This window comes from Chlorocebus sabaeus, chromosome 8, assembly GCF_047675955.1.
Source record: "Chlorocebus sabaeus isolate Y175 chromosome 8, mChlSab1.0.hap1, whole genome shotgun sequence".
Taxonomy (NCBI): Eukaryota; Metazoa; Chordata; class Mammalia; order Primates; family Cercopithecidae; genus Chlorocebus; species Chlorocebus sabaeus.
In genome coordinates, this window is record NC_132911.1 from 50,007,143 (window position 1) to 50,023,109 (window position 15,967).

Genomic DNA, 15,967 nt, shown 5'->3' on the forward strand with positions numbered 1-15,967 from the left:
TCTGGGGAATCTGTGAAGGGATATTTTGGTTCACATTGAAGCCTATGTTGACAAATTAAATATCCTCAGATAAAAACTAGGAAGACCCTTTCTGGGAATGCTCTTCATGATGTGTGAATTCATCTCACAGAGTTACATCTTTCTTTTCCTGGAGCAGTTTGCTAACACTGTTTTTATGGAATCTGCAATGGGATATTCTGGAGCCCTTTGATGCCTACAGGGAAAAATGAACTTTCCTCAGATAAAAACTAGAAAGAAGCCTTCTGAAAAAGAGCTTTGTGATGTGTGAATTCATCTTACAGGTTTTCACCATTCTTTTCTTTGAGGAGTGTGATAACACAGTTTTCCTGCAATCTGCAAAAGGATATATGGGAGTGTGTTGAAGCCAGTGGGGTCAGGAAATATCCACAGATAAAAGTCCAAAAAGAAGCTTTCTGTGAAATTGCTTTGTGATGTATGAACCCATTTCACAGAGTTACACCATTCTTTTCATTGAGAAGTTTGCTAATGCTTTTTTCAATTAATCTGCTATGGGATATTGGGGAGCGCATTGATTAATATGGTGAAAAAGGAAATATACTCAGATAAAAACTAGAAAGACGTTTTCTGAGAAACATCTTTGCAATATGTGAATTCATCTCACAGAGTTATACCATTTTTCTCATGTAACAGTTTGGTAGCACTGTTTTTGAGGAATCTGAGAAGGGATATTTTGGGTCACATTGAAGCCTATGGTGACAAAGGAAACATCCTCAATTAAAAACTAGAAAGAAGATTTCTGAAAAACTACTTCATCATGTGTGAATTCATCTCAAAGAGTTACACTGTTGCTTTCATTGAGCAGTTTGATAACATGGTTTTTGTGGAATCTGCAATAGGATATTTGGTAGAGCACTGAAGCCTATGGTGACAAAGGAAATATCCTCATATAAAAGCTGGAAACAAGCTTTCAGAAAAACCACTTTGTGATGTGTTAATTCACCTCACAGTGTTACACCTTTCTTTTCTTGGAGCACATTGCTATCATTGTTTTCATGGTGTCGGCAAGGGAATATTTGGGAGCGTATTAAGGCCTTTAGTGAAAAAAGAAATATCCCTAGATAAAATCTAGAAAGAAGCTTTCAGGGAAACTGCTTTGTGATGTCTGAATTCATCTCACAGTGTCACACTGTTTTCTTCATGGAATAGTAGGCTAACACTGTTTTCTTAGAATCTACAATGAGATATTTCAGAGTGCATTGAATCTTATGGTGAAAAGAGATATATCCTCATAGTAAATTAGAAAGATGTTTTCTTAGAAACTGATTTGTGATGTGTTAATTCATCTCATAGAGTTATACGATCTTTTTATCGATCCATTTGGTAGAAATGGATTTTGGGAATCTGAGAAGGGACGTTTTGGATTGCATTGAAGCCTATAGTGACAAAGGAATTACCCTCAGATAAAAAACTAGAAAGAAGCTTTCTGAGAAACTACTTTGTGATGTGTGAATTCATCTCACAGAGCTACACTGTTCTTTTCATTGAGCACTTTGAAAGCACTGTCTACTTCGAAACTGCAATGGGATATTTCAGAGCATGCTGATGCTTACAGTGACAAATAAAATAATATATAAAAACCAGAAAGAAGCTTTCTGAGAAACCTGTTTGTCATGTGTTAATTCATCCCACCGAGTTTCACGATTCTTTTCATGGATCAGTTTGCCAGCAGTGCTTTGGGGGAATCTGAGAAGGGATATTTTGGATTGCATTGCAGGCTATGGCAACAAAGGAAATATCTACATATAAAAACTGGAAAGAAGTTTTCTGAGAAACTGCTTTGTGACGTATTAATTCACCTCACAGATTCATACCTTTCGTTTCTTGGAGCATTTTGCTATCACTGTTTTCATGGAATCTGCAAAGGGATATTTTGGAGGGCATTGAGGCCTGTAGTGAAAAAGAAAATATCCTCAAATAAAAACTAGAGAAAAGCTTTCTGAGAAACTGCTTTGTGATGCGTGAGTTCATCTCACAGAGTTACACCATTCTTTTCATGGAGCAGTTGGTAGCACTGTTTCTGGTGAATCAGAGAAGGGATATTTTGGATTTAATTGAAGCCTTTAGTGACAAAGGAATTATCCTCAGATAAAAACTAGAAAGAAGCCTTCTGAGAAACTTCTTTGTGATGTGTGAATTCACCTCACAAGGTTACAGCTTTCTTTTCAGGAAACAGTTTGCTAATACGGTTTTCATGAAATCTGCAAATGGATATTTGGGAGTGCATTGAGGTTTATATTAAAAATGGAAATATCCTCAGATAAATGCTAAAAAGAAGCTTTCTGAGAAACTGCTTCATGATGTGCGAATTCATCTCACAGAGTTACACATTTCTTTTCATTGAGCAATTTGCTAACACTGTTTTCTTGGAATCTGCAATGGGATATTTGGGAGCACCTTGAAGTTTATGGTGACAAGGGATATATCCTCAAATAACAACGAGAAAGAAGCATTCTGAGAAACCACTTTGTGATGTGTTAATTCATCTCACAGAGTTACACAATTCTTTTCATGGAACAGTTTGGTAGTACTGTTTTTGGGGAATCTGAGAAGGGGCATTTTGGATCACATTGAAGCCTATGGTGACTATGGAAATATCCTTAGGTAAAAACTGGAAAGAAGCTTTCTGAGAAACTTATTTGTGATGTGTGAATTTACCTCACAGAGTTAAACCTCTGTTTTCTTGCAGCAATGTTGTAGCACCGTTTTTGGGTAATCTGAGAAGGGATATTGTGAACTGCATTGAAGCGTATGGTGACAAACGAAATATCCTCAGATAAATATTAGAAAGAATCTTTCTGAGAAACTGCATTGTGATGTGTGAATTCATCTCATGGGGTTATACCGTTCTTTATATTGAGCATTTTAATAACACTGTTTTCGTGGAAACTGCAATAAGATATTTGGGAGTACTTTGAAGTCTATGGTGACAAAGGAATTTTCCTCACATAAAAAAAAAAAAAAAGAAGCCTTTTGAGACACTGGTTTGTGATGTGTCACTTCATCTCACAGGGTTATACTCTTCTTTTCATTGAGCGGTTTGCTAACACTGTTTTTCTGGAATCTGCAATGAGATATTTCGGAGTGCATTCAAGCTTATAGTGGCAAAGGAAATATCCTTAGATGGAAACTAGAAAGAAGCTTTCTGAGAAACTCCTAGTGATTTGTGAATTCATCTTACAGTTACATGACTCTACTCATGTAGACGTTTGTTAGCTCTGTTTTTGGGGAGTCTGAGAAGGGATACTTTGGATAACATTGAAGCCTATGGTGACAAAGGAAATATCCTGAGATAAAAACTAGAAAGAAGCTTTGTGAGAAAGTTCTTTGTGATGTGTGAATTCGTCTCAGAGAGTGTTACACCTTTCTTTTCATGGAGCAGTTTGCTGACTCTGTTTTCATGGAACCTGTGAATGAATATTTGGGAGCACATTGAGGCATATACTGCAAAGATAAATATCCTAAGATAAAAAATAGAAAGAAGCTTTCTGAGATACTGTTTTGTGATGTGTCAATATATCTCACAGAGTTACACTGTTATTTTCAATGAGATGTTTGCTAATACTGTTTTCTTGGAATCTGCGATGAAATATTTCAGAGTGCCTAGAAAATTATGGTGACAAAGGAAATATCTTCATGTAAAAACTAGAAAGGGGCATTCTGAGAAACAGCTTTGTGATGTGCTAATTCATCTCACAGGGTTACATGATTCTTTTCATGAGGCCGTTTTGATTGCACTGTTTTTAGGGAATCAGAGAAGGGATATTTTGGATCACATTGAAGACTATGGTTACTAAGGAAATATCCTCAGATAAAAATAAGGAGGAAGCTTTTAGAAAAAGTTCTTTGTGATGTGTGATCTCATCTCACAGAGTTAAACCTTTGTTTCCATGGAGCAATTTGCTAACACTGTTTCCATGAAATCTGCAATGGAATATTTGGGAGCACATTGAGGCCTATGGTGACAAATGAAATATCCTCAGACAAAAACTAGAAAGAAGTTTTCTGAGAAACTGCTTTGTGATTTGTGAATTCATCTCACAGAGTTACACTGTTCTTTTCATTGAGCAGTTTGATAACACGTTTTCGTGGAATCTGCAATAGGGCATTTGGGATCACATTGAACTCTATGATGACCAAAGAAATATTCTCAGATAAAAACCAAAAAGATGCTTTCTGAGTAACTGCTTCGTGATGTTTGAATTCATCTCAAAGAGTTACACTGTTCTTATTGAGCAGTTTGCTAACACTGTTTTCTTGGAATCTGCAATGGGATATTTCAGAGCACATTGCAGCTTATGATGACAAGTGAAATTTCTTCAGACAGAATCAAGAAAGAAGAATTCTGAGAAACTACTTTGTGACTTGTGAATTCATCTCACTGAGTTACAAGATCCTTTCCATGGAGCAGTTTGGTAACATTCTTTTTGGGGAATCTGAGAAGGGTTATTTTGGATCGCATTCAAGCCCATGGAGAGAAAGGAGATATCCTCAGATAAAAACTAGAAAGAAACTTTCTGAGTAACTTCTTTGTGATGTGTGAATTCATCTCACAGAGTTACACCTTTGTTTTCATGGAGCAGTGTCCTAACACTCTTTTCATGGAACCTGCAATGGGATATTTGGGAGTGCTTTGAGGCCTATAGTGAAAAAGGAAATATCCTCAGATAAAAACTAGAAAGAAGCTTTCTGAGAAACTGCTTTGTGATGTGTAAATTCATCTGACAGTGTTACAGTGTTCTCTCTATGGAGCAGTTTACTAACACCATTTTCTTGGAATCTGTCATGGGATATTTCAGAGCGCATTGATTCTTATGGTGAAAAGGAAATATCCTAATATAAAAACTAGAAATATACTTTCTGAGAAAGTGATTTGTGATATGTTAATTCCTTTCACAGAGTTACATGATTCTTTTCATGTATCAGTTTGGTAGCACTTTTTTTTGGGAATCTGAGAAGGTATATTTTGGATCACATTGAAGCCTAGGGTGACAAAGGAAATATCCTCAGATAAAAACTAGAAAGAAGCTGCCTGAGAAAGTTCTTTGTGATATGTGAATTCATCTCACAGAGTTACACCTTTCTTTACATGGAGTAGTTTTCTAACACTGTTTTCATGGAATCTGTGAAAGGATATTTGGGAGCACATTGATGTGTATAGTGAAAAGTGAAATAACTCCATATAAAAACGAGAAATAACTTTTCTTAGAAACTGTTTTGTGATGTGTGAATTCATCTCACAGAGTTACATTGTTCTTTTCATACAGCAGTTTGATAACACTGTTTTCATGAAATCTGCCATATTTTATTTGGGAGCACATTGAAGCCTATGGTGACAAAGGAAATAGCCTCAGATAAATAATATAAAGAAGCTTTCGGAGACATTTCCTTGTGATGGATGAATTCATCACACAGAGTTACACATTTGCTTTCTTTTTTTTTTTAAATTTATTTATTATTATTAAACTTCAAGTTGTAGGGTACATGTGCACAATGTGCAGGTTTGCTACATATGTATACTTGTGCCATGTTGGTGTGCTGCACCCATCAACCTGTCATTTACATAAGGTATAACTCCCAATGCAATCCCTCCCCCCTCCCCCCTCCCCATGATAGGCCCCGGTGTGTGATGTTCCCCTTCCCGAGTCCAAGTGATCTCATTGTTCAGTTCCCACCTATGAGTGAGAACATGCGGTGTTTGGTTTTCTGTTCTTGTGATAGTTTGCTAAGAATGATGGTTTCCAGCTGCATCCATGTCCCTACAAAGGACACAAACTCATCCTTTTTTATGGCTGCATAGTATTCCATGGTGTATATGTGCCACATTTTCTTAATCCAATCTGTCACTGATGGACATTTGGGTTGATTCCAAGTCTTTGCTATTGTGAATAGTGCTGCAATAAACATACGTGTGCATGTGTCTTTATAGCAGCATAATTTATAATCCTTTGGGTATATACCTACTAATGGGATGGCTGGGTCATATGGTACATCTAGTTCTAGATCCTTGAGGAATCGCCATACTGTTTTCCATAATGGCTGAACTAGTTTACAATCCCACCAACAGTGTAAAAGTGTTCCTATTTCTCCACATCCTCTCCAGCACCTGTTGTTTCCTGACTTTTGAATGATCGCCATTCTAACTGGTGTGAGATGGTATCTCATTGTGGTTTTGATTTGCATTTCTCTGATGGCCAGTGATGATGAGCATTTTTTCATGTGTCTGTTGGCTGTATGAATGTCTTCTTTTGAGAAATGTCTGTTCATATCCTTTGCCCACTTTTTGATGGGGTTGTTTGTTTTTTTCTTGTAAATTTGTTTGAGTTCTTTGTAGGTTCTGGATATTAGCCCTTTGTCAGATGAGTAGATTGCAAACATTTTCTCCCATTCTGTAGGTTGCCTGTTCACTCTGATGGTAGTTTCTTTTGCTGTGCAGAAGCTCTTTAGTTTAATGAGATCCCATTTGTCAATTTTGGCTTTTGCTGCCGTTGCTTTTGGTGTTTCAGACATGAAGTCTTTGCCCATGCCTATGTCCTGAATGGTACTACCTAGGTTTTCCTCTAGGATTTTTATGGTATTAGGTCTAACATTTAAGTCTCTAATCCATCTTGAATTAATTTTCGTATAAGGAGTAAGGAAAGGATCCAGTTTCAGCTTTCTAGTTATGGCTAGCCAATTTTCCCAGCACCATTTATGAAATAGGGAATCCTTTCCCCATTTCTTGTTTCTCTCAGGTTTGTCAAAGATCAGATGGCTGTAGATGTGTGGTATTATTTCTGAGGACTCTGTTCTGTTCCATTGGTCTATATCTCTGTTTTGGTACCAGTACCATGCTGTTTTGGTTACTGTAGCCTTGTAGTATAGTTTGAAGTCAGGTAGCGTGATGCCTCCAGCTTTGTTCTTTTGACTTAGGATTGTCTTGGAGATGCGGGCTCTTTTTTGGTTCCATATGAACTTTAAAGCAGTTTTTTCCAATTCTGTGAAGAAGCTCATTGGTAGCTTGATGGGGATGGCATTGAATCTATAAATTACCTTGGGCAGTATGGCCATTTTCACGATATTGATTCTTCCTATCCATGAGCATGGTATGTTCTTCCATTTGTTTGTGTCCTCTTTTATTTCACTGAGCAGTGGTTTGTAGTTCTCCTTGAAGAGGTCCTTTACATCCCTTGTAAGTTGGATTCCTGGGTATTTTATTCTCTTTGAAGCAATTGTGAATGGAAGTTCTTTCCTGATTTGGCTCTCTGTTTGACTGTCACTGGTGTATAAGAATGCCTGTGATTTTTGCACATTAATTTTGTATCCTGAGACTTTGCTGAAGTTGCTTATCAGCTTAAGGAGATTTTGGTCTGAGACAATGGGGTTTTCTAAATATACAATCATGTCGTCTGCAAACAGGGACAATTTGACTTCTTCTTTTCCTAACTGAATCCCCTTGATTTCTTTCTCTTGCCTGATTGCCCTAGCCAGAACTTCCAACACTATGTTGAATAGGAGTGGTGAGAGAGGGCATCCCTGTCTTGTGCCAGTTTTCAAAGGGAATTTTTCCAGTTTTTGCCCATTCAGTATGATATTGGCTCTGGGTTTGTCATAAATAGCTCTTATTATTTTGAGGTACGTTCCATCAATACCGAATTTATTGAGCGTTTTTAGCATGAAGGGCTGTTGAATTTTGTCAAAAGCCTTTTCTGCATCTATTGAGATAATAATGTGGTTCTTGTCTTTGGTTCTGTTTATATGCTGGATTATGTTTATTGATTTGCGAATGTTGAACCAGCCTTGCATCCCAGGGATGAAGCCCACTTGATCATGGTGGATAAGCTTTTTGATGTGCTGCTGAATCCGGTTTGCCAGTATTTTATTGAGGATTTTTGCATCAATGTTCATCAGGGATATTGATCTAAAATTCTCTTTTTTTGTTGTGTCTCTGCCAGGCTTTGTTATCAGGATGATGTTGGCCTCATAAAATGAGTTAGGGAGGATTCCCTCTTTTTCTATTGATTGGAATAGTTTCAGAAGGAATGGTACCAGCTCCTCCTTGTACCTCTGGTAGAATTCAGCTGGGAATCCATCTGGTCCTGGACTTTTTTTGGTTGGTAGGCTATTAATTATTGCCTCAATTTCAGAGCCTACTATTGGTCTATTCAGGGATTCAACTTCTTCCTGGTTTAGTCTTGGAAGAGTGTAAGCGTCCAGGAAATTATCCATTTCTTCTAGATTTTCCAGTTTATTTTCGTAGAGGTGTTTATAGTATTCTCTGATGGTAGTTTGTATTTCTGTGGGGTCGGTGGTGATATCCCCTTTATCATTTTTAATTGCGTCGATTTGATTCTTCTCTCTTTTCTTCTTTATTAGTCTTGCTAGTGGTCTGTCAATTTTGTTGATCTTTTCAAAGAACCAACTCCTGGATTCATTGATTTTTTGGAGGGTTTTTTGTGTCTCTATCTCCTTCAGTTCTGCTCTGATCTTAGTTATTTCTTGCCTTCTGCTAGCTTTCGAATGTGTTTGCTCTTGCTTCTCTAGTTCTTTTAATTGCGATGTTAGAGTGTCAATGTTAGATCTTTCCTGCTTTCTCTTGTGGGCATTTAGTGCTATAAATTTCCCTCTACACACTGCTTTAAATGTGTCCCAGAGATTCTGGTATGTTGTATCTTTGTTCTCATTGGTTTCAAAGAACATCTTTATTTCTGCCTTCATTTCGTTATGTACCCAGTAGTCATTCAGGAGCAGGTTGTTCAGTTTCCATGTAGTTGAGCGGTTTTGATTGAGTTTCTTAGTCCAGAGTTCTAATTTGATTGCACTGTGGTCTGAGAGACAGTTTGTTATAATTTCTGTTCTTGTACATTTGCTGAGGAGTGCTTTACTTCCAGTTACGTGGTCAATTTTGGAGTAAGTACGATGTGGTGCTGAGAAGAATGTGTATTCTGTTGATTTGGGGTGGAGAGTTCTATAGATGTCTATTAGGTCTGCTTGCTGCAGAGATGAGTTCAATTCCTGGATCTCCTTGTTAACTTTCTGTCTCGTTGATCTGTCTAATGTTGACAGTGGAGTGTTGAAGTCTCCCATTATTATTGTATGGGAGTCTAAGTCTCTTTGTAAGTCTCTAAGGACTTGCTTTATGAATCTGGGTGCTCCTGTGTTGGGTGCATATATATTTAGGATAGTTAGCTCTTCCTGTTGAATTGATCCCTTTACCATTATGTAATGGCCTTCTTTGTCTCTTTTGATCTTTGATGGTTTAAAGTCTGTTTTATCAGAGACTAGTATTGCAACCCCCACTTTTTTTTGTTCTCCATTTGCTTGGTAAATCTTCCTCCATCCCTTTATTTTGAGCCTATGTATGTCTCTGCGCGTGAGATGGGTCTCCTGAATACAGCAGACTGATGGGTCTTGACTCTTTATCCAGTTTGCCAGTTTGTGTCTTTTAATTGGAGCATTTAGTCCATTTACATTTAAGGTTAAGATTGTTATGTGTGAACTTGATCCTGCCATTATGATATTAACTGGTTATTTTGCTCGTTAGTTGATGCAGTTTCTTCCTAGCCTTGATGGTCTTTACATTTTGGCATGTTTTTGCAATGGCTGGTACCGGTTGTTCCTTTCCATGTTTAGTGCTTCCTTCAGGGTCTCTTGTAAGGCAGGCCTAGTGGTGACAAAATCCCTAAGCATTTGCTTATCTGTAAAGGATTTTATTTCTCCTTCACTTATGAAACTTAGTTTGGCTGGATATAAAATTCTGGGTTTAAAATTCTTTTCTTTAAGAATGTTGAATATTGGCCCCCACTCTCTTCTGGCTTGAAGAGTTTCTGCCGAGAGATCTGCTGTTAGTCTGATGGGCTTCCCTTTGTGGGTAACCCGACCTTTCTCTCTGGCTGCCCTTAAGATTTTTTCCTTCATTTCAACTTTGGTGAATCTGGCAATTATGTGTCTTGGAGTTGCTCTTCTCGAGGAGTATCTTTGTGGCGTTCTCTGTATTTCCTGGATTTGAATGTTGGCCTGCCCTACTAGGTTGGGGAAGTTCTCCTGGATGATATCCTGAAGAGTGTTTTCCAACTTGGTTCCATTTTCCCCCTCACTTTCAGGCACCCCAATCAGACGTAGATTTGGTCTTTTTACATAATCCCATACTTCTTGCAGGCTTTGTTCATTTCTTTTCCTTCTTTTTTCTTTTGGTTTCCCTTCTCGCTTCATTTCATTCATTTGATCCTCCATCGCTGACATTCTTTCTTCCAGTTGATCGAGTCAGTTACTGAAGCTTGTGCATTTGTCACGTATTTCTCGTGCCATGGTTTTCGTCTCTTTCATTTCGTTTGTGAGCTTCTCTGCATTAATTACTCTAGCCATCAATTCTTCCACTTTTTTTTCAAGATTTTTAGTTTCTTTCCGCTGGGTACGTAATTCCTCCTTTAGCTCTGAATAATTTGATGGACTGAAGCCTTCTTCTCTCATCTCGTCGAAGTCATTCTCCGTCCAGCTTTGATCCGTTGCTGGCGATGAGCTACGCTTCTTTGCCGGGGGAGATGCGCTCTTATTTTTTGAATTCTCAGCTTCTCTGCCCTGCTTTTTCCCCATCTTTGTGGTTTTATCTGCCTCTGGTCTTTGATGATGGTGACATACTGATGGGGTTTTGGTGTAGGTGTCCTACCTGTTTGATAGCTTTCCTTCTAACAGTCAGGACCCTCAGCTGTAGGTTGTAGCTGTAGGAGATTGCTTGAGGTCCACTCCAGACCCTGTTTGCCTGGGTATCAGCAGCAGAGGCTGCAGAAGATAGAATATTTCTGAACAGCAAGTGTACCTGTCTGATTCTTGCTTTGGAAGCTTCCTCTCAGGGGTGTAGTCCACCCTGTGAGGTGTGGGGTGTCAGACTGCCCCTAGTGGGGGATGTCTCCCAGTTAGGCTACTCAGTGGTCAGGGACCCACTTGAGCAGGGAGTCTGTCCCTTCTCAGATCTCAACCTCCATGTTGGGAGATCCACTGCTCTCTTCAAAGCTGTCAGACAGAGTCGTTTGCGTCTGCAGAGCTGCTGTGTTTGTTATTATTTACTGTGCCCTGTCCCCAGAGGTGGAATCTACAGAGACAGGCAGGTTTCCTTGAGCTGCTGTGAGCTCCACCCAGTTCGAGCTTCCCAGCAGCTTTGTTTACCTACTTAAGCCTCAGCAATGGTGGGCGCCCCTCCCCCAGCCTCGCTGCTGCCTTGCCGGTAGATCACAGACTGCTGTGCTAGCAATGAGGGAGGCTCCTTGGGTGTGGGACCCTCCCAGCCAGGTGTGGGATATGATCTCCTGGTGTGCCTGTTTGCTTAAAGTGCAGTTTTGGGGTGGGAGTTACCCGATTTTTCAGGTGTTGTGTGTCTCAGTTCCCCTGGCTAGGAAAAGGGATTCCCTTCCCCCTTGTGTTTCCAGGTGAGGCAATGCCTCGCCCTGCTTCAGCTCTCGCTGGTCGGGCTGCAGCAGCTGACCAGCACCGATCGTCTGGCACTCCCCAGTGAGATAAACCCAGTACCTCAGTTGAAAATGCAGAAATCACCGGTCTTCTGTGTCGCTCGCGCTGGGAGTTGGAGACTGGAGCTGTTCCTATTCGGCCATCTTGCTCCGCCCCTCCACATTTGCTTTCTTTAAGCAGTTTGGTAGCACTGTTTTTATGGAATCTTCAAAAGGATATTCAAGAGCTCCTAGAGGCCTATGGTGAAAAAGGAAATAACTTCAGATAAAGACTGGAGAGGAGTTTTTTGAGAAATGGTTTTGTGATGTGTGTATTGATCTCATAGAGTTTAACCTTTTTGTTCATTTAGCAGTTTGGCATAACTGTTTTTGTGGTATCTGAGAGAAGATATTTGGGAGTGCATTGAAGTCAGTATTGAAAAAGGAAATATCCTCAGATTTAAACTAAAAAGAAGCTTTCTGAGGAACTGCTTTGTGATGGGTGAATTCACCTCACAGAGTTACACCTTTCTTTTCATTGAACAGTTAGTCTACACTGTTTGTGTGGAAACCGCAAAAGGATATTCAGGAGCGCTTAGAGTCCAATGGCAAAAAGAAAATATCTTCAGCTACAAACTTGAGAGAAACTTCCTGAGAAACTCCTTTGTGAAGTGTGCATTGATCTCATGGAGTTAAACATTTCTGTTGAGGGAGTGCTTTGGCTTCACTGTTTTGTGGTATCTGAGAAAGGATACTTGGGAGTGCATTGAAGCCTATGGTGAAAAAAGAAATACCCTCATATAAAAACTAGAAAGAAACCTTCTGAGAAACTGCTTTGTGATGTGTTTATTCACCTCACAGAGTTATATGATTCTTTCTCTGGAGCCGTTTGGTAGCACTCTTTTTGGGGAATCTGAGAAAGGATATTTTTGATCACATTGAAGCCTATGGTGACAAAGGAAATGTCCTTAGATAAAAACTAGAAAGAAGCTTTCTGAGAAGCCTCTTTGTGATGTGTGTATTCATCTCACAGAGTAACACCTTTCTTTTTTCTTTTTTTTTTTTTTTTTTTTTTTGAGACGGAGTCTTGCTCTGTTGCCCGGGCTGGAGTGCAGTGACCGGATCTCGGCTCACTGCAAGATCCGCCTCCCGGGTTCACGCCATTCTCCTGCCTCAGCCTCCCGAGTAGCTGGGACTACAGGCGCCGGCCACCTCGCCCGGCTAGTTTTTTGTATTTTTTAGTAGAGACGGGGTTTCACCGTGTTAGCCAGGATGGTCTCGATCTCCTGACCTCGTGATACACCCGTCTCGGCCTCCCAAAGTGCTGGGATTACAGGCTTGAGCCACCGCGCCCGGCCAACACCTTTCTTTTCATGGAGCAGTTAGCTAACACTGTTTTCGTGGAATCTGCAAAGGGATATTTGTGAGCACTTTGAGGCCCACAGTGAAAAAGGAAATATCCTCTGATAAAAACTAGAAAGAGACTTTCTGAGAAACTGCTTTGAGATGTGTGAATTCATCTCACAGATAGACACTGTTATTTTCATTGAGCAATTTGATAACACTGTTTTCTTGGAATATGCAATAGGATATTTGGGAGTGCATTGAAGTCTATTGTGACAAAGGAAATATCTTCAGATCAATACCAAAAAGAAGCTTTCTGTTAAACTGCTTTGTGATGTCTCAATTCACCTCACAAAGTCACACAGTTCCTTTCATTGACAAATTTGCTAACAGTTCTTTCCTGGAATCTGCAATGGGATATTCCAGAGCTCATTGAGGAATATGGTGAAAAAGGAAAATTCCTCAGATAAAAGCTGAAAAGAAGCTTTCTGAGAAAGTGGTTTGTTATGTGTCAGTTCATCTCACAGAGTTACACCATTCTTTTCATGGAGCAGTTTTGTAGCACTGTTTCTGGGTAGATTGAGAAGGGATATTTTGGATCGTTGAAGCCTAAGGTGACAAAGGAAATATTCTTAGATTAAAACTAGACAGAAACTTTCTGAGAAACTTCGTTGTGATGTGTGTATTCATCTCACAGAGTAACGCCATTCTTTTCATGGAGCAGTTTGTTAACACTGTTTTCATGTAACCTACAAAGGGATATTTGGGAGCCAGTTGAGGCCTATGGTGAAAAAGGAAATATTCTCAGAAAAAAACTAGAAAGAAGCTTTTTGAGAAACTGCTTTGTGATGTGTGAATTCATCTCACAGAGTTACACCACTCTTTTCATGGAGAATTTTGAGAGCACTGTTGTTGGGGTATCTGAGAAGGGATATTTTGAATCACATCGAAGCCTGTGGTTACAAAGGAGATATCTTCGGATAAAAACTAGAAAGAAGGTTTCTGAGAAAGTTCTTTGTTGTGTGTGAATTCATCTCACAGAGTTACACCTTTCTTTTCATGGAGGAGTTTGCTTATACTGTTTTCGTGAAATCTGCAAAGGGATATTTGGGGGTGCATTGAGGCCTAGAAAATATCCTTAGATAAAAACTAGAAAGAAGCCTCTGAGAAACAACTTTGTGATGTGTGAATTCATCTCACAGAGTTACATCGTCCTTTTCATGGAGCAGTTTGGTAGCACTGTTTTTGGGGAATCTGAGAAGGGATATTTTGGACTGCATTGAAGCCTAAGGTAACAAAAGAAATATCCTCAGATAAATCTAGAAAGAAGCTTTCTGAGAAAATTCTTTTTGATGTGTGAAATCATCTCACAGAGTTACGCCTTTCTTTTAATGTAGCTGTTTGATAATACTCTTTTAGTGGTATCTGCAATAGGATATTTGACAGCACATTGAAGCATATGGTGACAAAGAAATATGCTCAGATAAAAGTCAAAAAGAAACCTTCTGTGAAACTCTTTTGCATTGTGTGAATTCGTCTCACTGAGTAACACTCTTCTTTCCATTGAGAAGTTTGCTAACACTTTTTTCGTTTATTCTGCAATGGGATATTTGGGATTGAATTGAGGAATATGGTAAAAAAAGGAAACATCCTGAGATAAAAACTGGAAAGAAGCTTTCAGAGAAACTCTGTTGTGATATGTGCATTCTCTTCTTAGAGCTAAACATTTCTGTTGAGAGAGCACTTTGACATCACTGTATTTGTGGTGTCTGAGAAGGGATATCTGAGAGCACGTTGAAGTGTATGATGGCAAAGGAAATATTCTCAGACAACAACCAACAAGAAGCTTTCTGAGAACCTGCTTTATGATGTTTGAATTCATCTCACAGATTTACACCTTGCTTTCCATGAAGCAATTTGCTATCACTATTTTCATGGAAACTGCAAAGAAATATTCATAAGTGCATTGAGGAAAAGGGTAAAAAATGAAATATCCTCAGACAAAAACTAGAAAGAAGCTTTCTGACAAACTGCTTTGTGATTTGTGAATACATCTCACAGAGTTACATGATTCTTTTCATGGGGCAATTTGTTAGCACAGTTTTTGGAGAATCTGAGAAGGGATAATTTGGATCACATAGAAGACTACGGTGACAAAGGAAATTTTCTCACATAAAATCTAAAAAGAAACTTTCTGAGAAACTTCCTCGTGCTTTGTGAATTCATCTCACAGAGTTATACCTTTCTTTTCATGGAGGAGTTTTCTAACACTTTTTTTCTGGAATCTGCAAAGGGTTATTCATGAGTGCATTGAGGCCTATGGTGATAGAGGAAATATACTCAGAAAAAAACTAGAAAGAAGCTTTCTGAGAAACTGCTTTGTGATGTGTGAAATCATCTCACAGAAGTACACCTTTCTTTTCAATGAGGAATTTGATACCACTGTTTTCATGGAATACGCAGTAAGACATTTGGGAGCGCATTGAAGCCTATGGTGACAAACGCACTATCCTCAGATAAAAACCAAAAAGAAGCTTTCCGTTAAACGGCTTTGTGATTTTTGAATCCACCTCATAGAGTTACACCATTCCTTTAACTGATAAGTTTGCTAACAATTTTTTCGATTATTCTGCAATGGGATATTCGAGAGCACCTTGAGGAATATGGTGAAAATGGTAATATCCTCAGATAAAATTAGAAAGAAAGTTTGTGAGAAACAGCATTGTGATATGTGAATGCATCTCACAGAGTTACACCTTTCTTTTCATGGAGCAGTTTGCTAACATTCTTTTCATGGAATCTGCAAAGGGATATTTAGGAGTGCATTGAAGCCTATAGAGAAAAAGGAAATATCCTCATATAAGAAGTAGGAAAAATCTTTCCGAGAAACTGTCTTGTGATGTGTGAATTCATCCCACAGAGTTCCACCATTCTTTTCATTGAGCAGTTTGCAAACACTGTTTTCTTGGAATCTGCAATGGGATATTCCAGAGCTCATTGAGGCCTATAGTGAAAAAGGAAATATCCTTAGATAAAAACTAGAAAGAAGCTTTCGGAGAAACAGTTTTGTGATATTTGAATTCATCTTACAGAATTACACCATTCTCTTCATTGAGCAGTTTGATAACACTGTTTTCCTGGCATCTGCAATAGGATATTTGGGA